Source organism: Hesperophylax consimilis, chromosome 10 (genome assembly GCF_061612785.1).
Source record: "Hesperophylax consimilis isolate HC1 chromosome 10, BYU_Hcon_1.0, whole genome shotgun sequence".
Classification (NCBI taxonomy): domain Eukaryota; kingdom Metazoa; phylum Arthropoda; class Insecta; order Trichoptera; family Limnephilidae; genus Hesperophylax; species Hesperophylax consimilis.
Genome location: NC_142845.1, coordinates 7,971,357 through 7,994,154, shown reverse-complemented (window position 1 = coordinate 7,994,154; position 22,798 = coordinate 7,971,357). Strand labels below are relative to the sequence as shown.

General features: G+C 33.8%; 1 protein-coding gene across 1 annotated transcript in view; it reads right to left on the bottom strand.

Moving 5' to 3' along the window:
* Nucleotides 1-22,798, bottom strand: part of pdm3 (POU-domain protein pdm3) — a 206,749-nt gene that overhangs the window by 55,528 nt on the left and 128,423 nt on the right. The window lies entirely within an intron of this gene.

Here is a 22,798-nt window from a genome sequence, read left to right as displayed (position 1 = left end):
GAGAAAGGGTGAAGTGTGAGTATCTTCACTATATTTTAAGCTTTATTAAATTTAGTAATAAAGGAAACGTTTCAAATGGTTGACAACAACATTGTCTAAGTGGGTTTGAATATAAATAGGAGGCTTGATAGCGAAGGATTTATAAATTATCGCGGTGTCTCGTAACCAACAAAAAAACAAGATAAAAAATGATTTTTAATCAAATTTGAAAATGTTTAATTCAAATTACAGATAAAAGAGTTCTATTTATTACTATTGAACGATTGATTTTTTTTAATACCACATATTTAATACGACTATTTTTATTTGCAACCACATAAAAAAAAACACAAGGCTGTACGTTGTTTATCACAAAAAAAATTTGAACAATTTAATGATCTTACATGGCTAATGATGAAAAGGACTCTGGAATCTGAATATACTACCGTTGGTGTGGCAAAGCCTTACGTAAATAGCTGATATGACGACAGAGCTGAGAAAAACACTTATTAGATTAATAAATTAAGTTGATGAATTTGGTTTTTCTAAAATGGGAAAATTCTCCCAGTAGGACAGCCAAAGCTTTTTTTCAAAATTTTTAAACTAAAATTTTTTTGTCATTAATTTTTTTTTTTTAAAGATACATTTCACTTCTCTACTCAATAAATTACAATCGTCTCTCAATCGAATCGATATTTGAGCACCTTTAAAAAAGCAGCATTCACCCCCCGTGTGCGTGCTTCAGTTTAGTCACTGTCCCAACACCCTGCAGAAGGGGTAGTGAGAGGTAACGACAAGTCCCTACCGGGCCAAGGGTAGGTGAGGAGACGAGGGTGGGAAGGAGACGGGGGCAGAACGGCGAGAAGGTCTTATTGTACTAACTAGAAACAACAGCGGCGCTCGTAGCGGGCGGTTGTAGGGGGCCGTCATTACCATAAATATAATATGGAAAGAAGTATGGAAATTAGCGAGCTCTACTTATCTATCACACCCTTTGACATTTCTCGGCGAACCGTCGCACCCCGGCCTCCCCAGTTTCTGGGGAAATTTCGTCGAAAAATTCTTACGATTCGCAGAACCGCAGATTTGCAAGGAAAGCTTTCAGAATTAAGGCTAATTAGAATTCTCTTTTTATTAAACTACAGATCAACGTATTTATCAGCTATACAACAAAATTTTGCCACAAACTACTTAATATGTACGTTATGGCAACCTTTGAAATAGTTCAATTAGAAAAGCAACGTATCGGTGTAAACATTTTTGCAAAGAAATGTTTCATATTGTTTGTTTAATTATTGAGGACTTGGCTGGCCCGACGCGTTGGACCGTTCAATTAAATAACCGATCATTACCGATCGATTTCTTCATAAATAATTTCACCCTGTTTTGTAATGCACATGATATTTTCTTTCAATCAATTATTTGTTACTTGTTCTGAAAAGGCAATAAATGGGTATTTGTTATGTGTACCTTACGAGTTTGTTAAACCCGAATCCTAACTGAGTGTGTCATCTACTGAGCTATTGATCTTCTTCATAAAACATGTTAAAAAATACATTCTGTAATTCTTCGCTACATCCCTTCTCTAGTCATAAATAATTAAACGTGAGTAATGAGTAATGACTCATTACTTTTCTTCTCCCGGTCATTGTTAATTGGTAATGAGTAATGATTGACCATTTAAAATCCATGACTAATATAAAATTACATAAAAAAGTGCAAAACACGATTAATATATATTATTTATAAACTAGCGTAGACCCGTGAAAAATTACGGGATATTATAATTGTGGATTTGATAATTATTACTTGTAAGCTTCAGCTAATAGTCCAGATCCTTGAAAATTCACGAAATGTGACTTAACACACTTGTCAAGATTAATTCTAAGAAATGTAATGTAAAAAAAATCCAAATTCCAATTAAAAATGTTTTAATAATTTTTTGATAAAAAACAGTATAATGTAGGTACGCGCTTATCTGAATTCTTAACACATCAGTTCCAGTTTTGAAAACGACAACTTAAATAAATTTATGCTAAAATTTTGTATTAAAGGTAGGTACCTACTTTAGGTATCGCTCGTCTGAATTCTTCACGCAATCACTTTAATTTTTAAAAATGACACTTATTCAAGCAAATACGAGGTAATTGAACCAGAGTTACATAAACAGAAGGACAGACCCACGACCAAAATGGTAAGTTTGATTGCATTTTGGTGTTGACACTAATTTCATAATTTTTCACAGCATTTGTAGATAATTTCACGTTATTGAAGATTGTCAAATAAAAACGTCTTTTTCGATTGCGGCAAATTTTACAATACAATTTATTGATATAATTAATTGAAAGTTAATAGGGTTTTCGAAAATTCTACCAAAAACAAAGGTTTCCTCCGCCTTCCTCTTACCCTTCTCCTCGCCGCCAGAGAACATAATCGCTTTAAGCCTCCCACCTCACACCCCATTCAAATGTAATTATCATAAGTTTATATTACAACATGGAAATTGTACAATAGTGAATAAATGTAAAGTTCCACGGGCGAGCATTGTGCGAGTGTGGGGGAGGCCTATTACCTTCAAACCCGAAGCTTTCCAAAGGGTTCAATTCTATTATGAAACCTCCTTAAAATTATTCGCTTGGCCATTGAAGAGAACACAACCTAACTAATTTTTATCGTTGGTTTTTCCCATTTCTTGACCGATGACCTAATGTAAATTATTATTCTAACCACTTAACAAATTGAATCCCTTTTTTTCAATATTCGAATATTTTAAAATGTCTTTATGGTTAGAAATGAACATTTTCTTCAACCGTCTGGAGACAGTGAGATCATGGCATCATCAATATGATGCGTTGTGAAGCTGAAGGTAGTGAGGAGGGGAAGGAGATAGGGAAGAGTAATAGTAAGAGTAGGGAAGAGGGAAGATATCACCAACACGACTAAAGCCATTTCAAGTATCGTTTCAATGATAAATGGTGGTCTTACATGAGAGTATCTTCCACATTGGAACGTCCCGCAAATAAAGTTTTTTTTTTAAATTCTTGTGTAAGCCCAGCTGGGCGTAAAATCAAAAGCACCGTTTTAAGGGTGAATTGCCTAATACAAATAAAAATAAACTAACAAAATAAAATGAATTAAAAACTAAACCAGCATATAAAAACGAGTAAATGGTGAAATAACACAAATTGATTGAAACAAATTTACTTGCACACGCCGGGATTTGAGTTTTGCTTGCTAGTCGAGAGCCTTACAACAGCCTGACAACCCGATTTCAGAGAAATGCGTATAAGTCCGCGTGTGTGTAAGTTATTACCACCGAAAAAAAAAATGAAAAACTTATTCTGGAATTCCAAATTTTTTCCGTATTAGAAGACCTACCTACTAAAAATCCTTCGTGTGAGATACAAATTTACCCGATATAGTCGCTGTGAGCTCACCGAGAACAAGTGTTGCAACATTGTGACTGGCCAGAATCTATGAAAACCGCATGTAAACAATTACAATATAAAGTTTGACGTTTACAAGTATGCTAAAATATGGTATATTTTATACCAAATTCAAAAGAGAACCGTATTAAAATTAATAAAGTTAATTAATTAATCACTTAAATAAAGTCATCGTTTTGAAATAAATTGACAAATTTTAAAATGTCCACTTTCCATGAGTATTTGCATCAAGTAACCCGTAAATTTAACGACGCATCGTAAAGTGTTTGCTTTATATGATAATATGAGAAAAAAATATTTATATTGGTATTTATCATAGATATTCATTTGGCGAACATACGATATTACATTGCTCTTTATGTAAAAAAATATTAATTGAATCAGAAATGTTACAAATTATTGTGGTAAAATTAAACATATTTAATTTTAACTTTTGAAAATAAAAATAATTTCTGTTTTAGCAATATATTTTCGAGTTTTATTTTGTAGTCCAACGGCCTTGTACATAAAGGATTTTTGTGTGCATGATTGTTTTCTTGTCAGTTTTTCACCGTATGAGATAGATGGAATATGTTTATTTAAATGTATCAAAGCTTGAGTTTCTAAAAGTTCAAAAATGTCAAAATTTAAAACTTACATCATTTGTTAAACTTATTGATACTTTAGGTCAGATAAAAACGAAAAGATAAAATTTTTTGTTTTAATAGTTTTGAATTTACTTCGAGCAAGCTAGGTTAACATAAACACTTCTTTGAGTTGTTTCCACGGATATTGGTGAGCACATTCTAGATTAGAGCAATCTTCGTTGTTAAAAATTACTTTAGCCGTCTTTGGTGACCACCGGGGACTTTTTTGCCTTAACCTTCATCATCTCCATTCCTTCACCATTACCTTCATTTTCACAACATACCCCAATTGGGGATATCATAGTCTCACTGGGTTCCGATGGTTGGGAGCAGTTGGGAATCTTGTGCGGTATTCACATAAAAAAAATGTACCAAAAAAATTGAACCTTTTTTACCAGAATGAATCGTCACAGATCTAAAAATAATGTACATGACCTGCCACTGCTTTTTGTGTTCATTATGTTTTATTTGATCGCAGTAACTTAGGCATTATAAATCACATCAATATACAGACCCAGGCAGTGAGGCAATAATGTTGAATGTCCGCGGTGTAAACTCACAGCGAATTCTCTCTGTTGTGATTGTATAATGTATTTGGCTTATTCGGAATCTATAATTTACAGAAACCGAAGTCCGATGCGACCCCTTTCATCATCCGACACATCTACAAACAACTAGAGCCGAACAGACAGTGTTCGCCATTCGCATTAATTAATTATAATTAAGTTTAAGTTGACGCAGAGCTTGTTAAGGTTGCGGGGGGGAGGGTGGTAGGGGGAGTGAGGGGGTTAGGGTAGGGGAGGGTTGGGAGGTTTTAGAGAGTGGGTTTTGGGGTGGTGCCCATATCGAACGCTTGGACCGTTCGGTGGCTGGCAGGGTTGAAATTAGACGGTAAAGTCTGTGAGAAGACAAGTGAGTTATGGGTACGGATAGCTGACACACGCTATTCAGTTTCTCGCAATAGTACACTAACTAACAATATATTTTGTGCAGAGTTTTATTCAGTTTTTGAATAGGAAAAATGTTAAAAATGAGAGAAATGTTTTCTACGAGAGTCGTATTATAGTTATAAGTATGTTTGGAATAGTGGACATATTGTAGATCACATATATTAATAATATCACTCCATTTAGGCTGACGAGTCATGAGGATTCATTCGGTATTCATTTTTAAAAATCTTATTAGATTACAAGAAAGTAGATACGTATTTGAATAATCTGTAATATAAAACGTTTGTTAATATAACTTTTGTCATAATTTCAACAACAATGAGTTGAAGAGAAATAAATAAATTGACTCAATAAATTAATGAAATTCATCGCCATTCGACGTAGCAAATTTGATTGCGTTATCCACAGAAAATCGAAACGAAGGTCACAAATATAATATACACGAAGAAAAATCAGTACGGCTGATTTATTGAAATCCTGTTAAAAACTTGATAGCAATCCATTAACTGATAAATATTAATCCACTCAGAATACATCAGAACACGTGTTCATGCAGGTGCGCTCTACTTGATAATTTAATGACGAAATGCGACCATATTAGAATTTGACGTTCCGCCGTCCTCATATCACATTTCCTACATTGTCAGAGAAATCTGTCAATTCATTTGTTAAAGGCCTGCAGTCCCGCGATTAACAGGAATACAAGTAGTGTGACCAAATTTTAAAAAAGCAATATTTTATAGCAGTAAGTTTTCTCCGTGTAATGGGCTCGATATGCAACGCAAAATTATCACGCAATATTAAAATTATTAATTTTATCTCAAAATAAATCGCACCTGTACCAATATAGTAATGATTCGGTTGGTATTGAATAGGTAGGTACTCTTCATTTCGTTTTTGTAATGTACACTTGATACTATTGACTGAGCGTAGAGAAGTCCTATTTAGACAAGACCACTTTAATTTTCAGTTTGTTTGTACGTTCCGTTTCTGGTTGAAGATAGTGGTCATTTTAATTGTTCCGTTTAAATTCCTTTCTCAAACATAAAGTCTTCGTGTTCATTTGGACTTTCTTAATCCCAATATTTCAATATTATACCTACCTACTTGCCTGAAGAACGCTTGAAAAATTAAGTGTCTAAAAATATTATAACTCTTTATTTTAAATAAATGTTATGCAATATTTGGTTTAAATTTAATTAGGTTGGAAATTCGGTTTTCATTTATTAAATTAAAAACTACACAGATCCACAATAATTTCTATTTGATTAACATTTAACAAGAGAAATTAATAAAAAAATACTTTATTTGATGCAAGGTCTATTGGTCACAGGAATACTAGTTTTAGGTACATCATACATCAATCCATTGTTTATTGTTTATTGATGCGGGATCTACTGTTCACAGAAATACTAATTTTAGGTAAATCATACATCAATCAATTAATTATTTATTGTTTATTGATTTAAGGTAAACTGTTCACAGACATACTTGTTATAGGTACATCATACATCAATCAATTGTTTATTGTTTCTTTACATTGTAACATTGTTTACGTTAGAAGTTTTTATTCTAACATAAACAGTATCAATCTGAGAGTACCATAAATTCGCTGATTGTGGAAAAAATTAGGTTCTAGTAGAGTTGTCAATTTTTTTTTTAATTGTCTTATTGCGGGCCTGTTTAGTTTGGGGTAGAAATATAAGTTTGGGTGTCGGGGCTGGCGGTCGGCCGGTAGGTGGCGGATAGTTAGCCAGGGTCGGTTGGGGAAGGTGGCCGCCCCTGGGTTTGTTTAGCGAAATAAATTAGGCGTATTCGCTGGAGTGGATCGATTCGGACTGTGGTATTGTTTGAAGGGATCTCCGTTTGCTCAAGGTGAATTTTGATCAAAATTAATTATCGCTTTGAAATTTTCATTATATCAAATGATTCGCCGTTGAAGTTGGGTTTGTTTGTTTCAGATACCGTTGAAATAAAATGTTTAATTAATAATGGATATGAAATACGCTGCTCCAAGGACAAATTAAAAGTACCTAGGTATATTTGGAGACAAAACGATTTTCTTAAAGTTTTAACAACGATTTTTTACGATTTTAACTGTGACATGTTATCATTGTTTATGGTATATTTATACCGTTGATATTAAATAAATAAATAAATAAATAAAAAAATTCACCGAATTCTGAGAATTTAAATTTAATTCGTAATTTTCAATCTATGATTTCTTTATTATAATAGGAACATGGTATTTTCATTAGCTTAACATTGCCTTTAGCAAACGTAATTTTTTTTCTAACAAGGTTAAGGTCCTAGTTTTTTTTATTTTATGTAACGAAGCCCAACATAATAAATTGCAGGTTAAACAATATAGAGGGATATGGAGTTTTTTTACATTAACCCAACACTGGATGCCCAGAGAAAAACTTTCCATAGGTCCTATGTCATTTTTGAGGATGCTGTGTGGATAGTATTTTTAAGGAAAGGAAGGAGGAAATTCTGGGAAGCAAAAGGGTATGATTGGCGGGTAGCAATCTATAGTAATGTGTCCAGGAGTGACGGATTTATGAATCTATTCCTTCCGCTGCGGTGCAAGGCATTGGGTTGAGGCCAGTTGGAGAGGTCGGAGGGTCTCCTCAAATAAGCCTCTCCCAATCTGGCACGCCACCAAACTGGTGGACAATCGCATCCCGCCACGCCAGACCCGATGAACCATAATTAATCCATAAAAAGGAGTAATTAAATTAATTAGTAAAAAAATTACAGTAAAAATTTAAAATTAAATAAATTCATTTCAGATACATATTTCGAAATTATTATTTTTGCTTTGATGTAGGACCGAGAGACTTATGTTATTTTTGGTATGTGAAACCGCAAGAGTCCCAACTAACATCAACCGTTTGAAGCCAGTGAGACTATGGCCTCCCCAATCGAAGTATGTTGTGGAGCAAAAGGTAGCGGGAAGAGAAAGGAGATGGGGATGAGGAAGGCATGGAAGTACATGGCTATTCAGAATTGATTACAAAACACGTTCAAATCCAAGTCAAGAAATGTTTCATTTCTGAATGATGGTCTTGTACTAGGGCGATACTGAGAGTATTTTCCAATAAAATCTATTATTTTCAATTTTTTTTTTATTTAGTAAAAGATTATACATTTATATACATTATTTAAGAAATGTTTTGAATGCCCAACTAGGAGGATTCCCGTTTTAGGACAGTCAAATTAGGATGAGTATTAACATTTTGATAAGTTGTTTGATAAATATAGTATTAAAATATTAATGAAATAATAGGTATTTATACTTTTAACTGGTGCCTAAGCCTACTAACATTTATAACTTATTTAAAAATAAAACATTATTTAATTTTATAATTAAACAATGTTTTATTTTTAACGAGTAATATGTGAAATAACAGAAGTTGATTAAATAAAATTTACTTGCGCACGCTGGTATTTGAACCCATGACCTTCTGCTTGCTAATCGAGAACCTTACCCTTATCTTACTTCGAACACGAAGGCCGTCAAAATTATGCAGATTTTCAATTTATTTGCTAAGACTGTGAGTAAATCTTTAGAAAAAAATTGATAGTCAACCTATTATAATATGATTCTTCCTTAAATATAAAAGATAAATTAATTTTATACTTAACTTGCTTACGTTAATCTATGTTATCAAAGTCTGAGTGATTTCTTCGAAATAGGTAGTTCATATTTATTAGATAGGTCTACAAAAAAATTCAAGATTAATGATTTTTTAAGAGTCTTAATTATAACTGCGTTTAATAATAATTTTTTGTTGTATAAAATGTGTAATTTTAAAAAGCTTTCTTACGATAGCTGTTATGCCATGTTCGTATGTTCCAATAAAATCCAAATTAATAGAAGAGCCAATCAGAAAAAGGGGACAAACCGTCCCACTTTCGGTGATTTGTCAATAAATATACAAACAACTCGCATTATAATATCACCGTTCAGTGCTTGAAATTAAAATCTGCTCACTAAGAACTAGTCCTTAGGCAAATGCGTTCGGGCTTTCGGACACTTTTACAAAAGTGTCATATTTTAACAACCTATCTTACTCAAATAATTGACAAGCCTCACTTAATTTGTTAACAATGTACATTCAGACCATGCTAAAAAAGTCGCATAATGAGCAGAGCTGAAAAAATACTCACTTTAGCAAACTTTACTTTTCTGCGCATGATCCCTGTATTTCAATGTTCACTTTTTTATGGTCAATGTACGACTGATGTCATAGTTGTTTTAAAGCATTCTCGAACCCTCTTGGTGCCAAAAGTATGCATTTATTGCCCCCAACTCGTCGAAATGATACCCAGAGCTTATGTTTGAGCAAGTCCAGGAGTTTGAATGTCTAAGTTATGGTCTAGTAAATTTAATAAAAAATTCGATTCCTTTATAAGACTAATGGTTTACGCAGTCAGCTCTGATCTACTTTGAGTTACTGCGGGAATGAAACCCTTCACCACCCAAAGAAAAGTCAATTGATTAGCTTTACCTTGAAGAGTCTAAATTAAGGAAGCTAAAAAGGGAAGAGATCTCCAGGGGTATCAAGTTTTGTTAACACTCAACACTACATGGTTGCCGGCCTATGGGGATATTTTTAGAAGTGACCAATGTTGTCCACATTAATCAGGATTGACTACTCAAATGCTGTTTATCAACAACTTTAATTTATCGTCATATTTTTTCGGCAATCTAGATCTGCCCTGGAGAGCAATGCAAAGTTTTCCGAAACATCGCCTCAAAAAGGAGAATGAAATTCAACACGGTTCTATACACTTTTACCCAAAAAAAGACTTGTGAATAAACATCGTTCTAAAGAAGTTTTCAGATAGTATAACTTTGATAATACATACAGGGTGTCCGAGGGTAAAGTGCGCTAGCTTGGGGTGATTCTAAAAAAAAATTTTTAGCTACTACTGGACGAATGTAAAAAGGTTGAAAGGTTGAATTGTTTGCACCGAATGATAAATATTGTTGGAAAAATATTTTTGCAGGGAAAATTAAACACTAGAATTTCGAAATAATTATTACTTCTTTTTTACTTCTAACATCATGCGGAATCATCTCCCAAAGTTAGCGCACATTACCCCGCGGACATTCTGTATTTCATTTTGTCCAAATTTAAAGCCACCATGTTGAATTTTGTACTTGTTTTTTTTTTTTCAAACATGGAATCATTTAGCACACATTCTATAAGTCAAACAGTAGATGCAATTCCAGTAGATGCAATTTTCTTAGTGTGTAATTTTGTCGATGTGTAAATCCGTCCGCGTGTGATTCTGGCAGCGTCATATTGGTACGTGATATTTAAGCCAGTGTAATTTCATCACCATTGGTAAAAATATAATACGTGCATAATGTAATACGGAAGAGAAATACACTCAGCTAAGAATACAAAATAAATTAATTAAAACCACTTAATAAAAATCGCCTTTGTGTACCGCAGTTTAACACTGCGAATGCAAGCGTTCCCTTTGAGGCGTAATTCCTTAGTTGTTTTTCTTCTCTACGCCCGAGCTGTGAGCATAGTAGTCCAGTCAGCCTGTGTCGTAGAACACCATTTAGACCAACTAAATAGTATAAAGCTAATTTTTTCCCCATCGACTACTACCATTTAGACAAGTGTTTAGAAAAAAGTCCCCGCCCCTACCCCCCTTGCTTCCCCCCCTGTGCCCCCCCAAACATGAAAAGTGTAAGGGTTTCGTAAATCGCGTCTATCTCAATTATTAAACAACATATCGGATTGCAATTTTTTTTATTCTCTTTGTTGTAACATTTTCTACAAAAAAAGTTCAGTTAACTTTCGTCGTAACTTTTACCGTTTGTTTGTAATTTGTATGATAAGGTAAAAATTTGTATATTTTTTGGCACATAATTTTATATTTTGTCACAGAACTTTTCAGGCCGACATTTTATGAAAAAATATTTCCTACAAAAGTTGTAGCCCCTGTTATTACCTTTAAAATGATATATTTTAATGTGTACTTTATGACTAGAAAACGCCAAATATCAACCGTGAAAGTCGGGATGTGACATCAGAGTGTACTGGCCTTGAGGAGGGGGTTCCGGGTTGTTGCATGCAGAGTGACTGATGTCAAGGCCATAAATAGGTCAGTTACGGAGCAAGTTAGCTGGCCAGCCGTGTATTGTCACTTTCGACCAACCACTTTTCCTGAAAGCAGTAGACATTGTTGCAAGTTCTTCTACAGAAAGTGAAATATCTGGAGTAATCGTCAGACTAGGCGGATTCCATCTTCTAATGAGTTTCCTTGGTTGCTTAGGAAAGTTTATGGAAGGTAGTGGAATCGAAGAAATGTGGACCTCTGTTTATGGAAAATCAACGATTCCTCACCTTATGTCAGGACATGCTTACGCAAGGTCTTATAGAGCTCACATGATGACCCAGGCAGCTTTGATGTTACTGCTATTCGAGGAATGTTCATCTCTTAAAGAAATGATTACAAACGACTTTAATGATATTCATATCCAAACAATTAACAAACAAACAACTGTTGAAGACGCCATGAGAGAGTGTAAAACAAATGAAATAATGACAAGACTAGAAGAAGTGTATGGAGATTTGGTTAAAACTAGTAGAACTTCAGACTGTGGCTACAAGAGTTTAAATTGGTGAATTTGGCTCTAGACTTTATTCTGGCAGAGAGAATCGGCGATTGGAATTTGCACATTAATACAGTCAAGCAAATGATACCGTATTTCCATGCTGCTGGACATTTGCTCTACGCCAAATCCGCACACATATACTTACAACAAATGTTGAGTCTACAATCGAAGATGTCAAATGAAGACTTCGAAAGGTTCGTCAATAAAGGTTTTTTTACAGTTCGGCGTACAGATGGATTTTTTACCGGTATCTGGACGGACATGACCATAGAGCAGACATTAATGCGATCATCAAAATCCATAGGTGGCCTTACTCATGGACGAGGATTAAGCGAGAGGACGCTAACCAAGTTCATTGCTTGCGCTCCTGCATCCCTACAAATTTGTGAGGCTTTCGAGAAGTTCTCTGGCTGCTTGACTCAGTTTAACGAACAGCACACTGAACTTAGATGCAGTAGAAGAGAAAGGGACTTGCAAGATATTAATAAATTTCTCGGGTGGCTGCGTATCCATAATCCTTTGCGACAGAGCAACGATTTAATTTCTTTATCCTCTGGTCTAGTAGTGACAAGTTCGGGTGTAAACTGCGATGAAGCGTATGATGTAGGAATGAAATGCTTGAAAGACATCGAAGGAAATAATTTTGCAGATGTTAAATTGAAAAGAAAAAATAAAGTTAAAACTATAGGCTCCGTAGTAAGTGGTATAAATGTGAGATCTGAAGAAGTGCCAATTAATCCTGATCAGCTGTTTAATAGGGTTATATGTATGTCTCAAGGAACAAATAATCTCAAACAATACTTCAACTATGAACTTAGCCCATACCCTTTGTCTTTATTTGAAAACAATAAAATGATAAGAAAGGGAACTAAATCAAGTCTTATGAAAATATTTGAAAAGTGGACAGTTAGCAACGAAGTTTTTAAAAATTTGCCCCCAAAAATATATGTAGTAGATGGAGGGTATCTTTTGCACAGTGTTATTTGGCCTGACAAAGTAACATATAGCAGCATCATAGAGAAGTATGTTGATACTGTAATGAAACGGTATGGGAAAGATTGTCATGTTGTGTTCGATGGGTATCCTGACTATCCCACCACAAAAGGGGTCGAACATATGCGGAGAAGTAAAAAAAACATCTCTAGAAATGAAATTCAACGTTAATATGGAATGCTCTGTGAAGCAAAATGAATTTTTGGCAAATCCAAAAAACAAAAGCCAGCTTATTGAACAGCTCTCTCAGAAGCTTAATGAAGCAAACATTCCAACCATTGTGGCGGAGGAAGATGCAGATACTAAAGTGGTCGGAAGAGCAATAGATGTCTCCCAGATTCAAAGTGGGAGGCCTGTAGTTGTTGTCGGACAGGATACTGATCTTTTCGTTCTATTGTTAGGGCTACCACAGTGTCAAAATGTGCAACTATTCTTTCACAAACCCTCTGGCACACCATCAACGTATGACATCAGCAAGATTCGTGAAGAGATTGGTGATATGAAGGATGTGGTATTATTTTTGCATGCTATCACAGGATGTGATACCACATCTTATTTATTCGGCAAAGGTAAAATTAACGCGTACAAATTGCTAAGTTCATCAAATGATCTCCACACAAAAGTTTTACAGTTTTATGAAAAACAGGCAGACCTAAATATTCTCAAAGAGGTAGGAGAGGCTTTTGTCTTGAAACTATATGGATGCACAAGGTCTGCAAGTCTGAATGACAGTAGATATTCAATGTACCTTAAAGCTGTTGCAAAAATGTCATTAAAATCCAAATTTAAAATGGCGTCCCTCCCTCCAACATCTGATGCTGCTGAACAACACGCCTATCGAACATACTATCAGATTCAAAAATGGATTGGAGATAAGGAAATCAGCGCTACGAACTGGGGATAGATTTTAACAGACAACATGCTGTACCCAGTGCACTCAAAAAAACCACCGGCACCTGAAGAAGTTATAAACTTAGTTTCCTGCAACTGCAAAAAGGCTTGCAAAAATAATTGTAGCTGCTTTAAAGCATCACTTGATTGCACAGAAATGTGCGGGAGCTGTGGTGGATCATGCAGCAATGTAACTTTGGTTGAAGTCGAGGAAAATGAAGAACCTCTCATGGAAGTTTAGGATATGATCAAATTAAGATACCGCAATTATTTTGTTCTAAAATAACATCTTTAAAAAATATTACATGCATTTTCAAACCAAAAACTATTTAAAATACCTATTTTCGCTGTATACAAGGACTTATTATTATTTGAAACAAATTTAAAAAGTGGGGAATTTAGGTTTCACCGAGACTCGATTAGTTTTATTTATGGAAAATGCAATAGTGTACCTTGAAGATAAAAAACACTATCACTATACAACAATATCTGCATTGCAACGCCGCGCCGGCCGGCCCCACCTCGACCGAACCCGCCATGATAATCTCGCTGGATCTCCAACAAAGTAAGTACTATTTTATATCATTTTAAAGGTAATAATAGGAACTACAACTTTTGTAGGAAATATTTTTTCATAAAATGTCGGCCTGAAAAGTTCTGTGACAAAATGTAAAATTATGTGCCAAAAAATATACAAATTTTTACCTTATCATACGAATTACAAACAAACGGTAAAAGTTACGACGAAAGTTAACTGAACTTTTTTTGTAGAAAACTTTACAGCAAAGAGAATAAAAAAAATTGCAATCCGATATGTTGTTTAGTAATTGAGATAGACGCGATTTACGAAACCCTTACACTTTTCATGTTTGGGGGGGCACAGGGGGGGAGGCAAGAGGGGTAGGGGCGGGGACTTTTTGCTAAACACTTGTCTAGATGATAGTAGTCGATGGGGAAAAAATTAGCTTTATACTATTTAGTTACATATAAAAACACAGGCTGACTGGACTATAGAGCGGTGAGCATGGAACAGCGGAGGAGCCTGAGAGGGTACAAGCCCCGGCGAGGCAACCTGTTGCGGGGGATGTTTTCAGGAAGTCTATATATTTTACCGACACTTTTACCCGCACGCTTTGCCGCCAGCCACTTTATGTGTACGTTCCGCTGAAACACTTGAGATTCTGAAGGCGGACCCATTCGCCAACTCGCTAACTGAATTTATGTTTTAATTTATTTTTGTGGAATGCTGCTAATTTCTCAGTTCTTATTTGTGGCACTTATTTCAGTATCGTATATTGTATAAAGGAAATTTTAAGTTTAGGAATAACTTTTTTTCTTTATAACTTATTTCAAAGGTTATAATCGTCAATTTAATTTATAATTGAATAAGAAGATGATACTAATAAATCTAAACCAAACATGAAACAGTTCAAGACACAGAAAAAAAGATAACGGTCACAACGAACGGATCTCTTTTCTCATCAAGTCGGTTAAGACGCCTCTCCTGTAAGACAAGAGATACCTTGTTCGATTGCTAGGTGTGTTTCTATTTTTCTATGTATTTTTCTGTTTAGTGTTTTATTTAGGTTTTTAGTAACATTTTCTTCTTCAATGAAATTTTGACTTTCGCGAAAATACATTTTATATATTTATTTGTATATTATACGACCATATGGGCTTTTGATAAAATGTAATAATAATTCAGTGGAATAAATTTCAGAAGAATAATTTTATGCGAACCTTAATTGTTATTATTACTGAGATAGGTTATTATAGCCTTCTTGTTACTAAATTTAATTGAATCTACAATTTCTGCGAAATTTCGGTAAAAGCAAGTATCTACATGTCTCAGTTCTGACATTTTTATTGAGTTATTCTACGAGTAGTTGGTATGTTGAAAGTGATTGATTACATTCAGTAAATCATCAGATCGACGCCGGAAAATCAAAATGGCGTTGACTATAATTTAGTCAAAAAAATAGTTTAACATACAGTTTTGATCAGTTAAAAATTCTAATCAAAACTGCATGTTTAACACATTTTTTACTAAATTGACGCTTACGCCCTTTTGCCTTTCCGGCGTCGATATGATTATTTTTTTATATCCCACAAACATAATGTGTGAACCTCCCAAGAGTCTCAACTGCTGCAAACCGTCTAGGGCCAGTGAGACTGTGAAATCCCCAATTTGGATATGTTGTAAAGCTAAAGTTAGTGTGGAGCAGTGAGGGATCTGGCTATTCAGATCTGGTCAAATCTGATCACCAAACACGCCTAAAAAGTTTCGGTTCTGAAAGGCGGTCTTTCACCATGGCGATACTAAAAGTAACACTTTGGAAAGTTCCGTAAATATATTATCTACTAAAATAGTAATACAAATTGCTTGCGCACGCCGGGATTTGAACCCACGACCTCCGAATTCGGAGAAGAGGAATTAAATTTAAATTATTTAAATAAAGTGATAAATTAAACGAGGAATAGTGATGGCACATCCCTCAACCCTTAGTTATTACAGCTGAAAAGAACAAGCAATCGTGTAGAGCTTTATACCCGACGACGCGGCGGGAGTGTTTGATTCTCTGCCTCTGTATCACCTACCACCTACCCTACTAGGGGAGGTTGGGATGCTTCTTTCAGGCTCTATTATTGAGAACATGGGTAGATTCCTGGATACAATACTTACCTTTTATTCATTCATTTTTTTTAACATTTATGTCAGTTGGATTAATTTTGAAGACTTCCGTGGTTGAACGGTCCTACGGTGCTACCAATCCGGAGGTCATGAGTTCAAATCCAGGCGAGCGAAATTAAAATGTGACTAAAATGTGTTATTTCAATTCTTATTTCAATTCATTAATTTAAAATAATATGTAGCAATTTGCGGTCGAGTTGTACAAGCTCTCAGTATAACCCCGGTGAAATTGCTTAAAATGGCTTTAGCCGGGCTGGTGACCAGTTCTGAACAGCCAGATACTTCCACAGTTTCATCTTCCCTATCTTCTTTACCTCCCAACTACACGAAGAAAAATGATCCTGTGAAAGCAGTGATAGCATGCCGATTTCCTGATAAAATATTAGTGTTTCAGAATATATCGAGAACACGTATACTTTTCCTAAACTATCATGACGGAATGCGATAATATCAGCATGTCAATATCAATATTTGTATTAACACGTGTTCCGCCGTACTCATAAAATATTAGCTTTTAATAATAATAATATCTTTATTTAGGAAAGTTTACACATTACAACTATACAACTACATATTATGGTGTACATTGATTTGTAACTTTTATATTTAAGGTTATAAAATTAACAGAAAAATACAAAAATAATATTGTGAATGTAAAAAGAAAATAAAAGTACAGTTGAGGTTTCTCAAATACCGCCTCACTAGGCTTGCCTGTGTTGAGGCAGAATTTTTCGTGTTAGTTCCTAATACCTTTGAACATACCTATACTTGTATTAAGATGTATTCGCTCAATAATGTGGTGACTTCAATAACCGTGAATTTGGGTGAATGCACCGGTGAAGGCCCTTTTCTAATTTTTTATCCAAATTTTTACATTATCTTTGAAATTTTTTTATGAATGACATTGTTTTATGCTGTCTGAAAGAATGTTGTAGAGTCTTGTCGCAAAGTATTTAAAGTTTCGTTGACCAAACGTAGTATGTGTTATCGGTATTTGTAGTAAGTTTTTGTTGTTGCTTCGAGTACATCGTGTATTTGAACTTTTTTCGTTTGAAAATTGTTAGGAACTCTGTTAATTCACTGGTTAAAGGCCTGCAGCCCTGTTTTTAACAGGAGAACGAATAATTTGACCAGATTTATATCAGCAAGATTTCTCCGTGTACCTTCAGACTCACAATATACCCCATTTATTGTGATGCTACAGTCTCATTGGCTCAAGACGGTTCATGCCCCATTTTATCTCACCCCATTGATCAGTGTGAAGATTGTTTCATAATCATTGATGGAGTTTTCAATCATTCTGGGATTCATTTATCTATAGATTATCTGAGGATAGATCGTTCATCAGGATCCTCACTAAGGTTTTACAAAGCTCTAAGAAGGCTGAGTACAAATATTACTATCCTTATTATGACTTAAGAATGGAACATTCAGTTAAATTAAAAATGGAAGATTCAGTTCATGTATGGTTACGTGATAATATTTTATGAATAGTTTTCAGCCGTTTTGAATGGATCTAAATCTGGGGGTCTAGCACAGTGAAAGCGATTACTTTACAATATCGGATCAATAGGCGTAGCTAACGACGATTTTATACCGATTTCACGAACATGGCTGGACTGTTGATAGCCATACCGATGTTGATAATGCAATAAATTAAAAATTGACATACCCTGGCAACACTGTAAGTATTGTCTATGAATTTACTTTTCTAAACTTTTCACTCGGCTACGCAAAAGGTAAAAATACTAATAAGTTGACAATGTCAGTCAGTCCGCATATTACTTTTGGCAATAAAAAGGGAGTTTATTAGTTAATTCTCCAGGCTGGAACGGTCTCAATTGATTGCGTCTTTGATGAACCAATTAGGTCTATAGATAAAATACATCTTTTGGCCATTCTAAGAGCTTAGTTAGTTCACCTCCAATCATTAGCAAGCCAGTTATTCTTTATGACGAACGACATTATTGGAGGCCACGTTTAAACCTTCGGCTTCGGAATATTATTCTGACCGTGCTCGCAAATATCGCTAACTGACCACAGATAATACATTGCGTAAATATCGTATTGACATATGGCTTTATAGATTGTTCGTTCTAGACCTACTCAATCTCTTAGTATTGCGAAACTAGATCTAATATTGAAAAATGGGATTAAACACAATTAATTTTTTTTGTTAGTTTTTTTTACCCTGTAAAGTCACCTTTAAGATATATTATAAGGTGGTGTGAAAATCACTATTTCGAAAAGCGTAAAATTAATCAAAGTGACAGATAAAATACTAAAGACCTTTTTATTCATAACCCCAATTATATCATTAAACAGCTTAGCTTTTTTACAAAATCAGCGGCCAGTTATAGAAAGTTATTTTTAATTATTTTACAGTGTGCTCAATATGGCAACATTATATTACGTTTATAACTCTAGATTGTCGTGTGCATAATTAATTCATCCATATTTTTCATATGGGAATGAATAAACGAGAGATGACACAAATGATAATAAAAAATAGATAAAAGGTAGGTAAAGTTATTAGTTATAACCATTGCATTAGTTTTATAGCGCAAATATATATAAAAACGATTATCTCAATTCATTAAACGACGAATCAATTTGTCATTCCGACACATTAAAACTCAGACAAATAGCCATAAATAGGTTAATAACCAATTAATTAATTGGCACTCAATTCGTAACCAATGCAATATTATCTAATTAATAAAGTATCTCGATTACAAAAAATGTTTTCGGGTTTGCGTATTTTTACCAACAGATATGTAGGAAGGTAAATTATACATATATACATTAATTGAAATGACGTTCGTAGTTTTTGTAAATCGCTGTGCTAATTTAAAATTTAAAATGATTTAACTAGAAATTTTTTCGGGGTTTGCAAACAAGCATTTGTCTAATTTTGAATGAAAAAAGAAAAAAAATCGATTAGTATTTCTGTTTTCATTCGTGATTAATAGGACAATAGTAAGATTGTAATAAAATTCTGACAATCAATAATATATTGTGGCAATAAAGCATGGGGTTGCAATTAAAAAAAATACACACGACCTCTTCACACAGAACAAAAACACTATTAAAAACAATTCTACTTATATCGTATACCTACATATTTATCTGAACTTCTGTTTAAAGAATTTAAAGTTATAAAACTAAATTCAATGTGTTTCTTCCACGAAACATTACTAATTTACAAAGATAATATTCTAAATAAAATTGCAAAATCTAAAAATAATAGAAAATTCAGACAAACGTGAATTCTCCCATCTCAAAAATGTTCAAAAGTGAGCTGAAAATTGAATTCAAATTTTATCTTGAAAAATACATACAATCAATATATAAACTGAATGCTTAAACATATGAATAAAGAAATAACAATCATAAACATCTTATATTAAACAATACATGAAATGATAACTATGTAACATTGTAGCATATTTTCTGTAAGTGATGTAACTTTTTTTTTTTAATAAACATATAAAAAAACTATATATTGCAATGCTAAGTTTTATGTAAAATACTTCTTAGTTTACAATAATTTAATCAGGCTCGTCCTCAAATACAAACTTTCTTAACAGATATTTACTTTACTGAGTAGGTAAGCGACCACGTGCATTTGCCTAGGTAGCATATCAAAATGCGTATATTTTTGGATTTTTATGAACACGTGTTCGGATATCGTGATAATTTTTTTGTAACTTACTAAAAGTTCTTCGGAAAACCTGTTAATTTATTCGTTAAGGCGTGCAATTCCGTTTTAACCGGATTACCAATGGTTTGAAAGAATATTCTTCAAAAATTAGCAATAAATATTTTTCTCAGTGTAGTAATTTAAAATATTTCTGTACGTTACTTTTCAGTCAACAACAACAAAAATATTTTGAACAGCCAATAAGATTAGTGGGGTGATGTGAGTTTTTGTTTGAATTGGGAAGATATTGAATGTGGGTGGTGGCAGGTAAGATCGATGTTTTAAAGCCAAAGTTGATTCGATATAGGGTACTTAGGAGTGTAAGTTACCCATGTTTTAGATTGCAAACCATTTATTTACTTCTTCTAGCTGTATAATAATAATATTATTAAAAATTATAAAACCTTCTGTGTAATTCATTTTAAATAATTGACCGTCAAAACGAGAATAAAGTTTGGCATACATAAACCTTTTGCGGTTTTCTAGAAAGGAGGCGATTTCAATGAAGATCTATTTATCAATACTTCAATGGAAATATCGTTTTTTTGTGACTCTTAAAAACAAAAGTCTTTTCATCAACAACAAACAAATACTCCTTTAGGGAAACGAATAATTTCATTTCGTTATTTGAATCAGATATTTCTTTAATCCCGCCACTTCAGCGTTTTAAGTCTCAAGTCTCAAGACTCAAGGGTGGAAAGGAAATACATAAATTAATCATAAATTGTATTAATTTAAGAGTGTCCATTTGCATTCGTAAGGGTTGATTTGGAATCGAAGGGTCGTTTACTGGGGTGTTTGGAAGGGGTTGTGAAATCTTGGCATCGATTATTTCACCGTCGGGTCGGCGGCGGCATTAATTATTTCCAACATTTGCAACAAGCACCACCGTTTATAATTACGAAACCCCCTTTCCCCCGAACCCATTTGATTTTCCCCAAACCACCTAGGACCTTATCTTTCATCCCTTTCTGATCCATTTCTCCGTGATATCCCTTGTCCTTGTCGCCAGGCAGCGTCGTAATTTACATTAATCCAATAATTGCAAGGGGGTTTGCTGGTTAGAAATTCAAATGAGGTGACGGTAGAAAGAGATAGTTGAAGGATAGTGATGGCTGATGAAGTATGGTCGAGAAGAGTGAGAGGGAGAGGTAGGGAGCAGAGGTACGGTATACAGTACACGGGATGCTGCACCTCCTGAGGTGAAGTCTGCTAAATGATTAACACACGTACATTGTACCAACTCTGAATTTAGCAGGAGACTGGGAGACGAGAGCACGAGACGAAGGTGTGGACAGAATATGACCAGACAGATAGAATGAGAGATTAAAACAATTCATGTCAGTATACTTCGCACTCCGCTGCCGTAGAAATAGAAATACAAACACACTTAACTTCAACGCCACGGAAACCGCCAAGCCAAAATACCAAGATGCTTAAGTTTTTTACCATCGAATCATAAATTATTGAATTTTGAAAGAAATGGTCTGTACTGGCTTAAAATAATATTTTTTTAATCGAAGCAGTAATTATTGCTTACAATAATTTGTTATCCTTTGTGCCATGCATAAAAATCCTTATCTTATAAATATTAGTTTATCATTAAAAAATAATAATTTCGAAAAGTCAAAATATTTCACGAACAAAGTTAGATATAATATGTGTCGACGCCATCTAGGGGGAAATTCAGCACTAACAAAGCCTAACCTACAAAAATTAATTCGGTTGTTTACAGGTGAAAAATATATAATAAGCAATAATTGTAGAATTGAATACTAGTATATTATAATATATTGAAATATTTGGCGGCTTAGTGGTTCAGAGCACCTGACCGGCAATCAGAAGGTGCGGGTTCAATTCCTGTCGGTGGCATTTATTTTTATGCGGGAGATATTTTCAATTTATATGGATATTTCAGGAGAGTAATTATTGCTTATAATATATATTTTTAAATTATACCTACATAATTATAATATTCAACTTAATCGTGTCACTTATTTTTATTATAATTTTATGTACATGCCTAAATTATTAATCTTCAATTTTTGGAAAAAATATTTAAAAAAATACGTTTCGTGAAAGACGAATTTTAGGATTCAATTTTATATTACAAACTTGGCGATAAATTCAGACCTGCATTATAATACAAATTACATGTCAACGAGTTAACACTAGAAAGGATAAGATAAACGTAATCAAAATAATCTTAATTAGGTTGGCGCTTCTGATAATTTTGTTGTTAGTTTCCAGCGGGTTCAATAAAATGCCAATTATATCTCACACCAGACAAGAAAGGCGGGAGGGAATATCTAAGGTTACGAAATAAGGGTTGAAGGATTTTAACGGCACAGAAGGTGGGAAGGGAGGTGCTGTAAGGGTGGAGGAAGGGTGGTTGCTTATTGCTTAATGTAAAATTTACGGAGACAATCAAACTCGTCATCGTATTAATCTTCTCCTGTCAAACATAAAATAAAATAATACAAAGCTAACAATAATTATGTTATTTTCTCGTATTTTTTATCGATTTTGATTTTTGCAATTCTTGTAAATAATCAGCGAATATAAAAAATAAGTCTTGGTTTTTGACTGCTCAACATTCAACAGTGCTAACTTACATTTTGGCGAAGATTAGTAAAAATGTATATCTTAACCGTTAAACTATTAAAACATTCAATACTTTTACCTAAATTAAGTACCTAGAATAAGGAGACAATTATATTTATTAAATTTTTGTATTTTTCCAGTTATTATATCATACATTTTGTATAGTTTCGATTCAAACTATAACGTTATAATTTGAATTTCATTCAAACAAAAATGAAATAATTTTCAATTTTTTGTTTATCATATTATCACAACCTAAAACAAA